This window comes from Drosophila ficusphila, unplaced genomic scaffold (genome assembly GCF_018152265.1).
Source record: "Drosophila ficusphila isolate 14025-0441.05 unplaced genomic scaffold, ASM1815226v1 contig_414, whole genome shotgun sequence".
Classification (NCBI taxonomy): Eukaryota; Metazoa; Arthropoda; class Insecta; order Diptera; family Drosophilidae; genus Drosophila; species Drosophila ficusphila.
The window spans coordinates 146,869-162,684 of NW_025064328.1; positions in this window are offsets into that span (position 1 = coordinate 146,869).

Genomic DNA, 15,816 nt, shown 5'->3' on the forward strand with positions numbered 1-15,816 from the left:
GAGACACTACAAGTCGGTATACTCGTCCGACAAAATGAAGCGCTGGTGCCAACTCCCTCCCGATGACCCAGATGAAGATGACGATTTTGAAGACGACCCAGGACCCCATCCCGAATCTTGCGAGGACGCGGCGATTTGTCAGGAAAGGCCGACTGTGAACAGCCATTCATATTGAACCGTTTCACAACACTTTTCTGTAGCATTTAAGAACACTGTTTATATGTATAAGATAAGTCGACAAGTAATAAGAGAATAGGCAAGCAGAAGAACGAGAAGCTAAGCAAGCACAGAAAGACGCATAAGCAAAATGTACATATTTTATTTTATCCACCTCAATTATTATTAAATAAACGCACCACTCGGAAAAGCATAAAAACCATCCTCTTCACACTTGCAAGTGTTCTTACATGATGCAGAGATATTTCTTCTCTGAACTCTTTTCTTATCCTCGAAGTAGCATTCTCAATCGTGCAAGTCTCGTCCAAAATTTGTATTTGTACCTATTTGTAAAACAATAAAGATAAGTTTAAGCGAATGAAAGAAACAGGAAGGTTAAAAATATTACACGCTCCAGAACGTGACCAATGCAAATGCTTATAATTCGAGGGGAAGGGGGCAAGGAAGTCAACTTAATTGAACTTTGCAGCCCAACGTGTTGCTTCTGAAGACGAGGATTGTGCAAAGTCTTAGCCTTCATATAGATCATCTGGACAGCGGACAAGACCGAGAACAGGCCCTTACGTTCTTGCGGCTCGCGTGTGTATCGCCGCTGGACGATCAGCAGCCGAGGTATGGAATTATCGGTCACGTAGCAAAACAAATGCCATACGTAAGCCTTGGCGTATTTAGATCCAAGGAGGAGGCGCGGACTCAGCATGGAAACTACTCATAATGGATGGTAATCGTTTATGTATTGTAGTAGTACCAGGGACCTCGACTGTGTATTTTGGAAATGCCTGAGAAGCGCCACTTGCCCTCAGTTCTCTGATGGGACGTCCGACGGTCTTGATCGCAATGCTCACTTTGAGTGGGAAGCTGCACTAGCATCAACCGTTGCTTCAACCGTTGCTTCCTCAATATTTGTCTCACTCGCGGAATTTCGTTTGTTTTATACAATTTACTTTAAGAAAAAATATTTGACTTAAATTTATCTTAAAAAATTAATGAGCAGGTGGACCTGTTTAATAGATTTTAATGCATGTGCGATTTTCCACAAGATAAATCCTAACTCGACTTAGGACCTTTTACACAGCCGGGTTGTATGACAATCAGATAATAATACCTCTGAGATACAGGGCAATTCCCTTTATAACCATGAGTCGATGACAGACGCCGCATGCTGCCCCCAAGGAGGCGGGCTGGGCGGCGTTTAGGAAGAGAGCTCTCTACTTTGTCGGCGTGCAAATTTATTCTGGGAACAAAAATTTATGACACGCAACTTCGCACACCCGCTGCACGTAAACAAACACACACCCTCGCTCTAATAAAAGGCAGCCAATAAACTAAACGACGAGCCGTCCTCCTCTTGAAGTCCCCCTCTCGACGCCCTTTCAATGGTTGCAAAAAAGCAGGGAAGAAAAGAATCAGGCTTACCCTAATTTAGTTTGGCTTTCACTTTCATATTCTGGGTTTTGGCAAACGGCGAACGACAGGAGGACAGGACTTTCTCTTGAAAGTGAGCATCTACCCTTGAGACTCGGGGGTTTTCTATTTCACGTCATCGCTTTGATTGCAATTCAATTGCAAAATTGGCAAAAACATCAATTTCATGCCGCCGCAGAACAATCATCAAGTGCCAAACCATTACGTAATCAGCAGCAACAATGGCGAGGGTGGAGACGGAAGAGGGTAGGACGGGGATAAGGGGTGTGACCCAACAAGTATTGGGCAAACATGTTACCCATATCCTAATCCTATGCCCTGCTCAACGAACCCCATAAAGGATACTTAACTCGACTTTACACAATCTGATTTTCGGCTTGCAAATTTTTCCTTCTGCGTGTCGCATTTTCCCGAGTTTGCCAATTTTCCTATCTACTTCCTTGTGCAGGAGAGGGTGGCTTGTTGTGGTTGTTGATTTAGTGGTGTTGTGATTTCGTGGCTCTGCCATTGTTGTATTTGGGCCTTTTGTCGTTAATGTCGTTTTTGGTGTTCAAGGTAACCAGGAAATATTTGATAAACGGTTCAATCGCATTTGCATTAGAATAAGTAACGGAAAAGTCTATCGGCAGAGAAGGGAGAAAACAAATAGTGAAAGGGATGTTCATTTTGAGTAAATTTTGATCAAATTAGCGGACCGCAGACCTGCTTTACCGCCATGACAGCGAATTGGCCTAAAAAAAGGTAAAAGGTAAGCTTTCTCTCCCGACTCCTTAGTGTCATAGGATATATATATATATATATATATATATATATATATATATATAGAGTAGAATAAGAAGTAATAAGAACAATTTCCCATTAGTTGTAAGTGGAGTATTGCCATCCCTTTAAGACATGTACTTTTAACTGTGAAGATCAAATGCAGATGAGCGAGCATAAGAATGCAAAAATTCGGTGGATTTCTAACTTATGGCGCTTGAACGGCGGAATTGAGTAAGTTCATTTGTACTCTCATTTACTAAGTATTATGCTAATCCCAAATCATTCGCAGCTATGTATGTATGTACCAGTACGAACTCCATTGTTCATGTGCAATATCCATCTCCAATCTTTGATACTGGGACAATTGAAAATGCTAATAGCAATGGCACCTTGCGGACTAAGTCAGCCTGCGCCTTCTGCCGCTCGAAAACGGTCTTCTACCAAATCCAATTGATTTCAACCAATTTCTCAAACTTCTCCGCCAAGGAAGAGAGAAAAATGGGGGATAAAATACGTGCCAAGCGGAAATAAAAGAAAGAAGTTATTGAAAAACTTTTTATTTTCCCCGATGCTAGCGAGGTCTCGCGCCCATGACCCTCCTCCCGGAACCACTAAGCCTCCAAGAAGTCCTGGTCCAAGCACTTTAAGCACCAATGGGTCTATACTCGTGCGTCGCTTGAGTGACAAAGAAATAGGAAAAATTGAGAACTAAATCCGGCGGTGCGGCGAGCCCTTCGACAGCTTGGAGAATTCTCATTGGTTGCGCTGCTACACATGGAACATGGATTGTCAATGGAGTTGCGTATCCAAATGGGCAGCCCACAGCTACATGCCTACATACATACATATGTTTGTACATATATACACAAGCGAATATATAGCGTTGTCTATCTCGGTCGGTTTGTGTTGTAGTGAAGTCGGCTTGCAACTGTAGCAAATAAAATGCGAAAGATGCCAAATAAAAAATGACATTTGGCAATATATCGAAATCGGAAGGCAACGGCGGATGGTGGGGACGTGGAAAGAAAGTGTGGAGAGAATTTTAATAAAATATTTAATGGCAGTTTAAATGAGCTTGGAATTGGAAGTCAGTTTAGTTCGGTTATCATGAAAAATAAATTTAAATAAAAATTACCATGCAAATTTAATCATATGACCATTTTTGTAAAGCACAAAATTTTAAATTTTAAAGCGGTATCCGCTAGCCAATTTATCCAAAAATTGTTCATTATGTGCAACGTCTCCAGCTACGGCTAACTTTAGGTGGCTTTCGGTCATTATGGCCGCGGACAGAGTAAAGAGCAAAAATAAAAATATAAAACCCTAAGAAAACTTGTGCGTTTTCTTTTTCCGGGAGTCAATTGTGCTCGGGCAAGACAGCTAGGTGCAGAGCAAAGCGAAGAAAAAGCCATCCAGGCGAACTGTTGTTCAAAGTCAAGGCAAAATCTTAAAGTAATAAAGTAGCCGCCATCGCGAGGTCAGTGCCGGCATGGTCTAAAGTGTGAATGACCTTAAAGTGACCCGATTTCCAGCTTTGCATTGTGGAACCGTAGGTTGCGCTTTAACTTCCGTGTTGTTCTTCATCCCTAAGGTTCAGGTCTTGGCCTTGACTTCAATACGTTCTTGATATGCGTTTTCAATTATTTTTTAAAGCAACTTTTCGGGATTTAGGTAGGTTTTTGTGGGGTGATAGAGGGGTATCCTGCCATTCGTAGCATCTTACAAATTTGGAAGTAGTTCGACAGGGCTGAGAAACAGCCCAGCGGAAAACGAGATTAAAAAGTATTGCTTTGGTAAAAATCCTTGTACTGTAACTTTTTTCCATTCTATTTCAAAGTACAGCCAGTCTTATAGGCAATCAGTTGAGCACATATCTATACAGAGGTACTAGCTAAGTTGAAGTTAAAAGAAAGATGCATTATTATGATGTATTTTATACGTACATATAACTGTATTATTTTCATACAAATGTGAATGTGGTAAAACCAGCATGTCAAACGTGCAATTTGTAAACACATACAAAACTCCTAAATTCGCCCCTCCTTTTCACTCCTTCCGTTCCAGCATTAACATACAAGAGCATACCAGCCATTTCAGTCAATCGCATGCGAGAGAACGTGTGCAATGTACTAGCTAGTATATAGGGAAAGTAGGAGAGAAATGTACATAGAGCTGCAGTCGTATGTATGACTTTGTGTGCTAAATAAACCTAAACATGCTACCAGGCAGAACTCATTCGTTTCCCATTCGTCGCTTCGTTGGGAACCCAGCAACACATTAAATTCAAAACGAATGGATGAGAGTTAAAATGAGCCACACATATATAAACTCACACACACACACACATAGGGCAAGTGAGCATAAGTACGCAGCCAGTACAGAGAATAAATCACACGAAATGCGAATGGAACGAAACGAAACCGAAGCACAGTACCAAACAGTCTGTTACATACATTCACTCTTTTACCAGGCAGCCTCTGCCCCACCGCCCAACGCCTACCATTCACCCCCATTCCACCCATTTCAGCCGTCTAACACAAGCAGCGACGACGACGTCGCTAAAAAATCCCACAACAGTAGAAAGTGCCGGGCCGAGGGGGTGCGTCGTTAGAAATGGGGGCGGAGGGCGAAGACACACAACCAGAGACATGCAGACGACAAAAAAGGCGGAGTCTAAAAACTGGGGAGCAAACAACAACAACATCAACGTCAACTAAAAGAGGAAATAAAAATCATGTAAGACTCAGACAAACACCCACACAGATATACCGTTATATGTATAAAAGCGCCAACTCGTGTGCAGCAAAATAACAACAACAACAGGCGCCTTTTTATGTGTGTATCTATGTGTGAGCAGCTCTCTCTTTTTGGCCATGGCGCTCGCTCTTTCTCTCGGTTGGAGCTTGGAAGGAAAAAAATGCAAAGAAAAAATTAAGCGTGTACCGAGTAAAAGCCGAGCTGCGCAGCCGGCAGCGCTGTTGACGCCCCAGCCGAAGTCGACGTCGACGCAGCGTGTATGACGAATACAACTCGGATTGCACACTCTCATACGTGACTGATGTTGGAGCTGGAAAGGAGAGGGACGGGAATGAAATCGGGGACAAAAGAGGGGGCTCCAATCCGGAGAGGAAACCGAGATGATAAAGATGCCTGATTCGTACATGGGTTACTGTGCTTACATACGAATGTACTTATACGGTCGTGTGTGTGCAAAAATATATATACTCCTATATCTTAGGTAGTTCATGTGTTTTTCAATTTATTACTAAAGAGAGAGTAGGAAGCAGCTATTAGAGGCAGGCCGAAACACGATTAACGAAGGAAAAGCTATCGAAGGCGGAAATGGTCAGCGCCATCCCCAAAATGTCCTGCAGGGAAGAAACTTAATTCGATCTACGGGGAGCGAATAATTTCTTAAAAAGGTATGAACCAACAACTTCCGAAAACCAATCTATGTATGTGTCTTCTACCTAATTATTAATTTGAGGCAGCCGTTTGGTGGGTCTTCTCATATGCAAACGGCCTTAAAACCACAACAAAATATTTGCGAAAAACAAATAACAGATCTAAATAAACCATATTTTCCCAAATCTGGACAGACATATTCACTGTGAATGTTGCTAATTAAAAGGTTAAAATCTTACGTAATAATCTCCATATTCGTGCTTACTCTTAGAATTGAAAATTATACATACGAAGAAGAAACGCCCAATCTAAAAAGATTTTCGTATTCTGTATCCTTGCTATGCAAAAATCGGCGAGAAAGACTGATAGCAAATTGCGCAAATACAAAAGGGAAATGTATTCATCACCAAACGAGGCATGGAGTACAGCCAAAGCGAGCCTTTTGCTTTAAGACAAGAGGGACGAAGCAAAAAATAATTTTAAAATCTGACTTAATGCCAAAAAAAGTAAAAACGCGAGAATCGTTTCATTTGTAAAAGGAAACGAAATATCCCCAAACAAAATATTTCATCGGACGGGAGGAAACAGAAGTAGGAGCAGCGACGGAGCTGGGAAAAACACTCGGAGCACGTTCCAGTAGACGTTCCATGGAAGCCGAGGCCAACTGACGACACTCTGTCTATGAGGAAAAAGTGCTCAAATTGCCTGTGTGTTGGAGCCTGAGAGGCAGCGCATTCGTGTGAGAGACAAACCCCAAGTGGGCTTTCGGAGCGTGTGAGTGACTTTTGAGTTATTCTCGCTATCTCTCTCACTGCTGCCCAAAGTGACTCGTTTTCGTTTTTGTATGTGCTGGCTATTCATGTAGCGAGACATGTAGTGAAAGGGTTAAAAACCTGTGATCTTTCCAGACACCCCCACTAACTTTCCCATAGTTAAGACTTGAACTTTTCTTGCCTGAATTATTGATTAATCTTCTAGGCCATTTCATTTTCAGCGCTGGGTTGAACAATTCTGGTAACTTTACGACGCCCACACCCGGTTGTCATCCTTAAAATAGGGAGCCCAACTCCGTTTAAGCTAAATTTCTGAAAATGACTACATCATTACACCTGTTTCATGAAACCGACTCACTCTTCAGTCAAATAGTGGTTATCTATGTTGCCTAATTCAAGTTGTAAATGATTTCCAGTGATTTTTAACACGAATCAATGAGCCAGTGCCCTTTCCCTGTTTTAGTCATTATCGTCATTCGCCGTAAAGGACAACTCCTGTGCCACGGGAATAAATCAGCTTGGTGTTTGGGAAAATTAATTTATTTTTCCTTCCTTGGAAATTAAAGGCCCACCCAGGTTTGTCGTCTAAAGCATTGGTTGATGCCTTTACCAGAATTAATTAAATGTTCAACGGTCCTTTTAGATCTTTGGCATTTATTTTCCGTTATAAATGAGTAACATTTGAGCAACAAAATCTATTGAATTATACAAAATATTGAGACAGGATTTCAGCTTTTTTCTAAATTCAGCAATAGGCGAAGTAACGGGCTCACTTACTTAATAATCCATATCGCTGTAACAATGAGTAATGTTTAACGCCCACACTAACAGAAGGCTTAAACGTGCCTCCGATCGCGTCGATTGATCATTTAACAAGGGTGAACACCTATTTTAGCGAGGGCTGCACTTTTCTTTTTTTATTGCTTCCAGGCATCAGTTTTACAATATGCCGACGAGGTTTTTCACACTCTAGCGAAAGGTAATTGGAACTGGAGCTAACGCTTCTAAGCTTAATATAACACATAAACACACAAATTAAACATGTACAACGATTGCTATGGGATATTTGAATTATCATTTAGGGCCACTGTTAAGTCCTGCTGTACTAATTTTTTAAAGCAGTCGCCAATCATGCCAGGGTATATTTCACTTCGTCTTTTACCAAAACCTTTTCAGTCTTAAAAGTTTTTTTCTAATTGTTTTGCTTTGTACCTAGGCTCAAGTCAAATGTTTAATTTATGACTAAAGCGATATAATTCCTTCTGTTGGAAATATCAGAGAGCTGTTTTTCTTCAGTCGTTTCTTTTTTAATACTACATTTTTTCAATAACGAAGCAAGTCCTTTTTAAACTCCTACTAGCTTTATAATTTTCTGAGTGCTTAAATCCAGCAAGTTAAAGCACCCAGAAGTCAGGGCTCAGAAGCGCGCAATCGATTGTTGTTCAGGCCGAGATGAATGAGTGGAGAGAAAGAAATCATCGTTAGAGCCAACGAAGAAAGAATAAATGAGCAAAGACGGAAGCTGAAGTTGAAAACGGAGTTGAAAAATGAAATACGGATATGGGTTGAGAGCCGCGTGCTTGGAGATCAGGGCTTACAAAATCGATTTTGGCACTAGCGAGCGTTTGGACATCTTCGCTTCGTTAGCCGAGCTCGATGGCTGTTGTCTTGGGAAATCTTGTCCAGACGGCAAATTTTGCTGTAAAATGTCATTTCGTGCAGACAAGTTAACAAGGCAAATAATAATGTTGACGGGTTGCATAGACCTAATCCCAATAACCGAAAACCAAGTCGGCTCGGTCAACTGGTTTACTGGGTCAATCTGATTAGTTGGAAACGTCTGTCCAGGTCCAGCTTGCTTGCAACCAGCTTTTAGTGTCGCAATTTACTCGCGCAACAATAAATAATCGGCGTCGATTATGAGAGCTCCCTTTCCCCTGCTGTTGGTTGAACTTTCTGTTGACATTTGAATTTGTCTAATTACCGACTAAAGTTCAAATGCAGTTCAATGATGGATCAATAGCTGGCACGCCACAGGTATGTAGATAGGAATCACTCGCGCCAGTTTACTTCCACGCTTTGTTCACACACAATTCGAAAAAATTCCCACACTGGCTCCGCAGCAACTATAATATATAAAAGATTCAAAATATAATAGACACATTATAACCCCAGACAAAACAGACAAATAGCCGAACTACAACTAGACAATTGTATTCAAATTCATGCAAATGCGCAGCTCTTTCGGAGCTGGATCAGCAATGGAAGATCCAAAGAAGTCATCCCCCGAGACCCCATTTCATCTGACCACCAGTGCCCGGTAACGTGCCGTGAAATTGATCTTCACACTTGAAACAATTTGAAAGCGCTTACATGCTGTGCCCTGGGCAGCCTGGCTGTTGTCTTCTCGGCCCAAACGTTTCAAATAAACCATTTCTTCGGCGGTTATTTGACTTTGCACTGGAGTCTGGGGTCTGCTGTCTGATCCAATGATCTGTTGTTAATCTCGATTAGTTTCTGTTGAGCTTTGGTCGGCGCATATGTCTGACGAGAGACAACTGGTCTCTGTGTTTATTGGTGCTGTTGGGATCTTGAGGTGCTAATCACGCGTGCAACATGCCACAAAGGCAAAGGCACAAATCACCGTTGGCCTGCTGGCCAACGATCTCAACCTTTGTTTTAAGCAAATTCGATGTGCGAGAAATGTGTGCCAGCCACTTTCCTTCAGAAAATCGGTCGAGTAAAAAAGGCGAAAAGCTGTTGGATTATAAGAGCTGCAATTGATCAGTTGACCAGTGACATTTGCAATTTCCACCTATGTTTCAATAGTTCAAAGCGAAGTAACCATAAAGTCCCAGCAACATACGCGTTCCAAGTTGATGCGGCGATACAGCCAGTCCGATAGTACAACGACTAACAATAGGGGCCGCAGAGCCACGACCTAAGCTAGGAGCACAAATCGGTATCATCGTGGGGCTGGCTCGCCTAGGCGGAGGTGCCAGCTGATGAACCTCGCAAGGATCAGCAGCGCCGACAATTAGAATCAAATTTGGCGCTGCTCTCCTCTTTCCCAGGGATGCATCTGCATCTAACTAGGAAGGTTGGCCATGACCACATTGTGCGTCACGATGCGCCCTCCGATCGAGATACCGGACTCGACTGTGGAGTCCGCTCACTCACACCCGCGAAAACTCGGGCTACCATTTCCCTCGTTTGATCAGTACGGCGTGGCCGATGATGCAGCTGATACGGATCTTCTAGTGTCTATGTTCTGATCTTCATTTCGATTTCAGCGACATGCATTGTTGGTGGGTTCTGGTTCTGTTGCTGGTTCTGGTTCTCGTTGTGTTGCCGTTGTACTTCTCGAGCGCGCCGGCGACGACTCCCCGGTGCGGCAGCAGCTTCAACTCTGAACTTGCAACAAATTCAAGCGCCAAATTTGAATGCCCCACCACGACGACGGAGATGATGACGATTATTGGGCTTCAGGAGCTGCGGGACGGCAGGAGCGTGTTGTGTATGCGATCGGTTGGCTCGGCTCCGCGTTCTATTCCCAGAGCACGGCTGGTTCCCTTCCCTCATTGTACTATTTTTCTTTTCGTATGACACGACGAACATGATCTTGTTGCGGCAGTTGTTGTTGTGGGGGCTGTTTCTGTTAGTAGATCACTTCGCTCTTTGTGTGGCTTTATCAGTCGAGGCAAGCGCTACGTTTATTGCTGCAGGAGTCGCGAAGGAGTTGAGCTCAGTGCGGTTCCACGCAGGCACTGCTAGCACTGCTGGCAACTCCACCTACATCATAGAAGCCTCGCTCTGGGCTGGCCCTCTTGACCACGTGATCACGATTTATTTGCTCGCTTTGCATTGTTGCGGCTCTTGTTATTGTTGCTGTTTGTTTGGCCCAAAATACCCCGCGTGTTGCTGCTGCTGTTGGTGCAGCCACTGCAACTTTTGCAGTTCCCGTTCCCGCACCCGTGGCTGCCGTTGCCATTGCCCACAAAGTTTTTGCCCGAAACTGTTCACGCTGCCGCCTGGTCGGTCGACTTCTCTCTTACTTCGTGGCAGCATTGGTAGTCGCGAGTGTGCCAAGCGACTCAATTTTAATTCTGAACTGCTTAGAGTGATTTCAGTTTTTTAAGGGTTCGCACCAAATCTAATATGATTACACACTAAAACAACACCGAGTTGAATTAATTGGATGCGAAATAAAATTTAATTTAACCAACTAGATATCGGCCTCGGAGATGAAAATGAAATTCCACAACCTTTTTCGCATCATTGCTCATCCAAAACCAGATGGAAATTGCATTAGCGTTCAGCCTCCATATAGCATTTCTCGCAGTTTTAATTAGACTCAGATGATAAAAACTTATACAGACAGAAAAATAGCATCGCCAATTCAGCCAAGATCAACTACGGGTACAGATAGCACCTGCAAAAACAATTTCTCATTCTGCTGTTTTTTGTTTTTCTTTTAATCTGACGCTGCACGACATGAACAGTCCAGGCAAATGTCGGTCATAATATATTTCTGACCAATTAGAATTAAAACTAATTGCTCAAAAGCCAACAGGGAAGACCGCTGACCAATTAGTCAGGCCAACAAAACAGTAACCACGACATCAATAGAAGCAGCGCTTAAGAGTGAGCAGTCATGAGGCCAAAACCAGTTCCGAACTCTTCTGGAAGTTGTCCAACCAACCAGGGAACTCGAAAAACACTCAAAACACACTAAGCTTTAACCGAACTTGCCAAGTGCCTGCAGCCGATCTTTGCCGATTTAAGCCAACTCAGTTGCGGCCCAAACGCGAAACGAACCTGACGCGCAGGCGCACAGCGCACTCCAGTTTTATTGGCAAGGCAATATCGTAGTAGAGTAATGTGAGCTGATATCGTAACAGAATCGAATGTCCACGCGCCGTCGGAAGTTCCGTTCGAAAACGGTTATTTAAACTTGGGAAAATTAATAGTCGTTGCATAGTTTTTACAATTTAGAGATGTGCTTGGAGATCCTAAGGCTAAACACCATGAGATAAATCATCGAATTCGCGCGAATGCAAATATGGAATTTCTAACTTCGCTTTGCCACAAAATAATTGGAATTGAAAATGTATTTGGATACATGAAATGCAAATGCTGCAATTTGATGCAAAGTGAGCAACAAAAAGTTGAGAAAAATTTTCAGAAGTCCCGTGTGTCTTTGTAAGAGGCCGCCTACCGATATTTACAATATTTGCATAAGTTCACACCGCTAATAAATAATAAAGAATTGCGAGTATTTTTCCATACTCAAATTAATTTAACTTTTTAATACTTCTTAATTGAATTTTAATGGGCACTAGCAGACCCCTGTGCCGATGCCTCAATGAGCACCTTCAACTTGGTCAGCCTTTGAATAACCTGAAGGTAAGTTCAATTAGTTGTAGCTCAGAGGTTAAGAGTTCTTCGTTTTGTCCTTGACAATCGAATTGTATACTAAGATATGAACAACATGCAAGGCTGAGTTGCGAAACTGTTAGTTTGGTAGGCGGCTGATTTAATGCAGTAGGTTCTCAACCAATGATAACACACTTGCAATACTCATTAAATATTGAATTTTGTGACTGGTTTTTAGCTTAACAGTCATTTTTAACCTATGTTGAGCAGGGTATATTACCAAACCAGAAAACGAGTCTCGACTGATGCCGAACAAAATAGAATTTTGGCTACCCTGACAGTAAATGTCGAAGCTCAGAGCTCGAAAACAACAGAAATAAGACGGGTGTACAAGGGGCTGAATTATTAAAGATATCCCCAAGTCGAACAATGCGAAACGAGCGAACCAGACATGGATAGCATAAATCGTCATATCCGCAGGGAATTGGCAACAATTACTAATAACAAAAACAATAAAAACCAACAGAAACATACAAAAAGGTTATCAAACTGCTGAAATCAAAACAAATCGCACAGCGAAATGAAGCAATAAAAGCCAAAACGCCGGCATTCGTTCGGCTTTCTGCTTTGGTCGCCGCTTCTGTAGCCCAGGGATATGGCAAGGATATGACATGTTGATAGAGGGTTTGGCTTGCGTTCCCCGTTTTTGTCCAGTTGCAAGCTCTATGAAGTCGGCCAGATGCTGGCCAAGACGGGAGCCAGCAAAAACAGTAGCCAACCTCCGTGAGTGGCAGATTCACTCCATATACGTGTTGATAGGACAGTCAGAAGGGGCGTGCATAAATTTACTGCACAGCGAAAGTGCTCGGAGTGGAGCTCAGAAGTCATCGCAGATCGGGCAGACCTAAGTGTTGACGATTGTGGGAAAACTCATTTTCTTTGCCTTTTTTAAAATGTACCAGTAGCCGTCGAAATGGGTGCCCGTCGATTTCCATGATACGGCTCGGAACTCAGAATGAGTTGCGATCATATACTCTGAACATGGGAAGAAGTTATTCGACTACTTGCTTCATTACCCGGCCGTTGCAAAATAGAAGTACTTCTTTTTATTTGCCAGATTGTCCTGCTGATCGGGCTGACCTAATTTTTGGTGAATAGGCGGATTAGCAGCCCCTGTCTTGCAGTCACTAATAGTCTTCCGTCGCCCTTAGCAAAACACGGAAGAAAACCCTGCCGTACTACTTTGCTTGTCCGGTGGCTAGACGATGGTAATCTTAACTTTAGATTCTGAGGGATTCTTGCTTTCCTGATGCTGCTAATGTTTATTTGATTTCGCCTTTGTCTGGCCTGCAGCAGCTACTGAAACAATAAGCACTCGACCGCATCTCGAGCGAGGGCTGGCTAATCCTGGCGCTAGGATAATCTCCTATTTAGACGTGGCTCAGTCACAAGTCTAGACAATGGTCAGCGCCAGGCATCTCGATAACCGTAATTTGTTTCCAATTGCAATGATTATGATGTAACGTGCTTGACAAAAAGCGTAACACATGTGGCCAGCCCATGATTTTTTGTCGATGAAACTCTAGGTTGAGAAAGCAAAGGCAAAGGCACGCCTAAAGCAAACATCGACCGAACAATGGACCACACCGCGGCAAGGAAAGCCTTGCCATATTGGATAGTTTTGCTGCCGAAGTGGAAAAGCACGGGCCCAGCTATTGCTGTGGCCTAGAAGGGGACCTCGTGATTCAATCTTAATGCTCTAGGCAAGTCTTTGACACTCGCCATTACTAAAATCAGCAAAAGAAGCTAGCCACATCGAACGTGATGATCTCTTCCACTGCAATATTTTTGTAATCGTATAGCATCTCAATTTTTACGCTATTTTGCTGAAACGTTAGCAACGGACTGGTTGCTATTGGAGATTTTGAATATTGAGACGTTTTTAAACGACTTTTAACTTTCGAATTAAATTAGTTTGTAATATATAATGTTCGAATTCAATTTTGTAAGAATTCGGCCAAGTCATGAAAAAGAATCATCGAGAATAATAATTAAAAGCAATATATTCGTTTTATAGATGCCAGCCATTACGGCGAGGGTATTTAAGCTTTGACTTACCAAAGCAAGCTTATTTTCTTGTTCAGAATGAGACGCCTTGGGCATCTTTAAATATTGCAATTGGATTTCTTCCTGATGCTATGCAGCTGGCTGTACACAGCGATTTCAATAATATTACTATACAAACAATAACGCCATTTGAGGGGCTATAATTTATTTTTACCTACTTCAATTTGTTTTTCATACTCCTATGGGGGCTAGTCGTTGCCCAGAATTAGCATAGGTCGCTTTGTTAGCTAACAGAGCCATCAATTGTCCGACATTATTAGTTAAGAACGTCTGGTCCCAGCCCATTGTTTGAGGCCGATGCACGTGTGGCAGAACAAAACTTTGGCTCATATGTGCTGGGGTGTGGCAAATCTTGGTATTGATGATAATTAATAGCCTTGGCATAAAAAGATGATGTAGAATGCCGCTTTGGCTTGAAGGCAACCATTGCCTGGATTAGAATGACCGAACAGACCTCAAAATGTTACCACGAGCACAATAATAATAATAATATTACATGTACAATTTGTGTTGTTGTTTTAGTGGGCATCACTCAGTAATTTTCAAGTCTGTCGACCAAACTCTAATCTAGTTTTGTAATTAAAATATAACTCAATTAAAAGTTTTTCAGTCATACTTTTAATTAGTTGCACAAGCAATATCAAAGTTCGCTTAAAATTAATTTTAGGAGCATCAACAAGTTACAATTAAAAATTGCTGCACGATGATTATACGTGTAATGAGCTCTCATATTACTTTTTGTTTGCGTAAGGTGTTGAATTGATCGGATTGATTTTTATTTTAACCATTTAAACATCTGTGTCAACAGATGGCTGTAAACAGCCAGACCCAAAATCAAGTGCGTCAATGTACCCAAGAGGAAGTTTGCCAGGAGCACCTTTTTTGTAACATATTTCTAATAATATCTATTTTAAATTATGCCTGCCAGCAGCAAAGGTAGGGTAAAAGAAGACACCATATCCACGAGACAGAGGAAGAGAAAACCTTGCCGAAATATGAGTCTCAGGAACTTCACCCTCAAACACGTTGAAGCGAAATTCGAGCAGAGTGGATACCTCCCGAGAAAATGGGCACTGATAATATCACTTTAAGGTGATTCCCAGCGCATATTATGACAGAGATAAACATCGCTTAAAGTTGGCGATGGCCGCGCCGGCTACGAATGACCAAATTTAAAGGTCCCCCCTTGAGCACTCACAGAATGTAAATTCACCTCAAAACATCTTTGGTCTAGCAGAAAAAAAGCCGAAAAAAGTGCAAGAAAATAAAGGAAAAGAAAAAGAAAATACCAGAGTAATAAGAAGAACAACTTTCGGACAATAAAGGTTAAGTAAGGAAAGTTGTCCGCCGCGTTGCTGGTCAGTTGTTGGTGGTGCCGACGACCGCGCGAATCGATTTTTATCTTGGCGATAAGAAAGCGGTGGGGGCGCCAAGGGAAGTCCCGGGACACGAAACTATGTGCCCAAGTTAATGAGGCAGCGCACAAGTCACGGCCTGGTCAACTTTCTTTAAGAGAAGACGAAAATTTAAATTAGCCCAGACAGCAGTTTTGTTGAGCTGGGCCCACCCCCACTACGAAATGTATGCTCATGTGTAGGCATATGGTGCGGCCGCATGGAAGAGCTAGCCGAAATAAGAAACTAACTGGAATTATAATTTAAGCGTGTGAAAAAGTCATTGAATTGTGTGAAAAACTTAAAGATTTCCTTTTGTAGTTCTTAAATGTGTTCACATTTGAGTTAGCAGCGAGGGAAGCGAAGACTGTACGCGT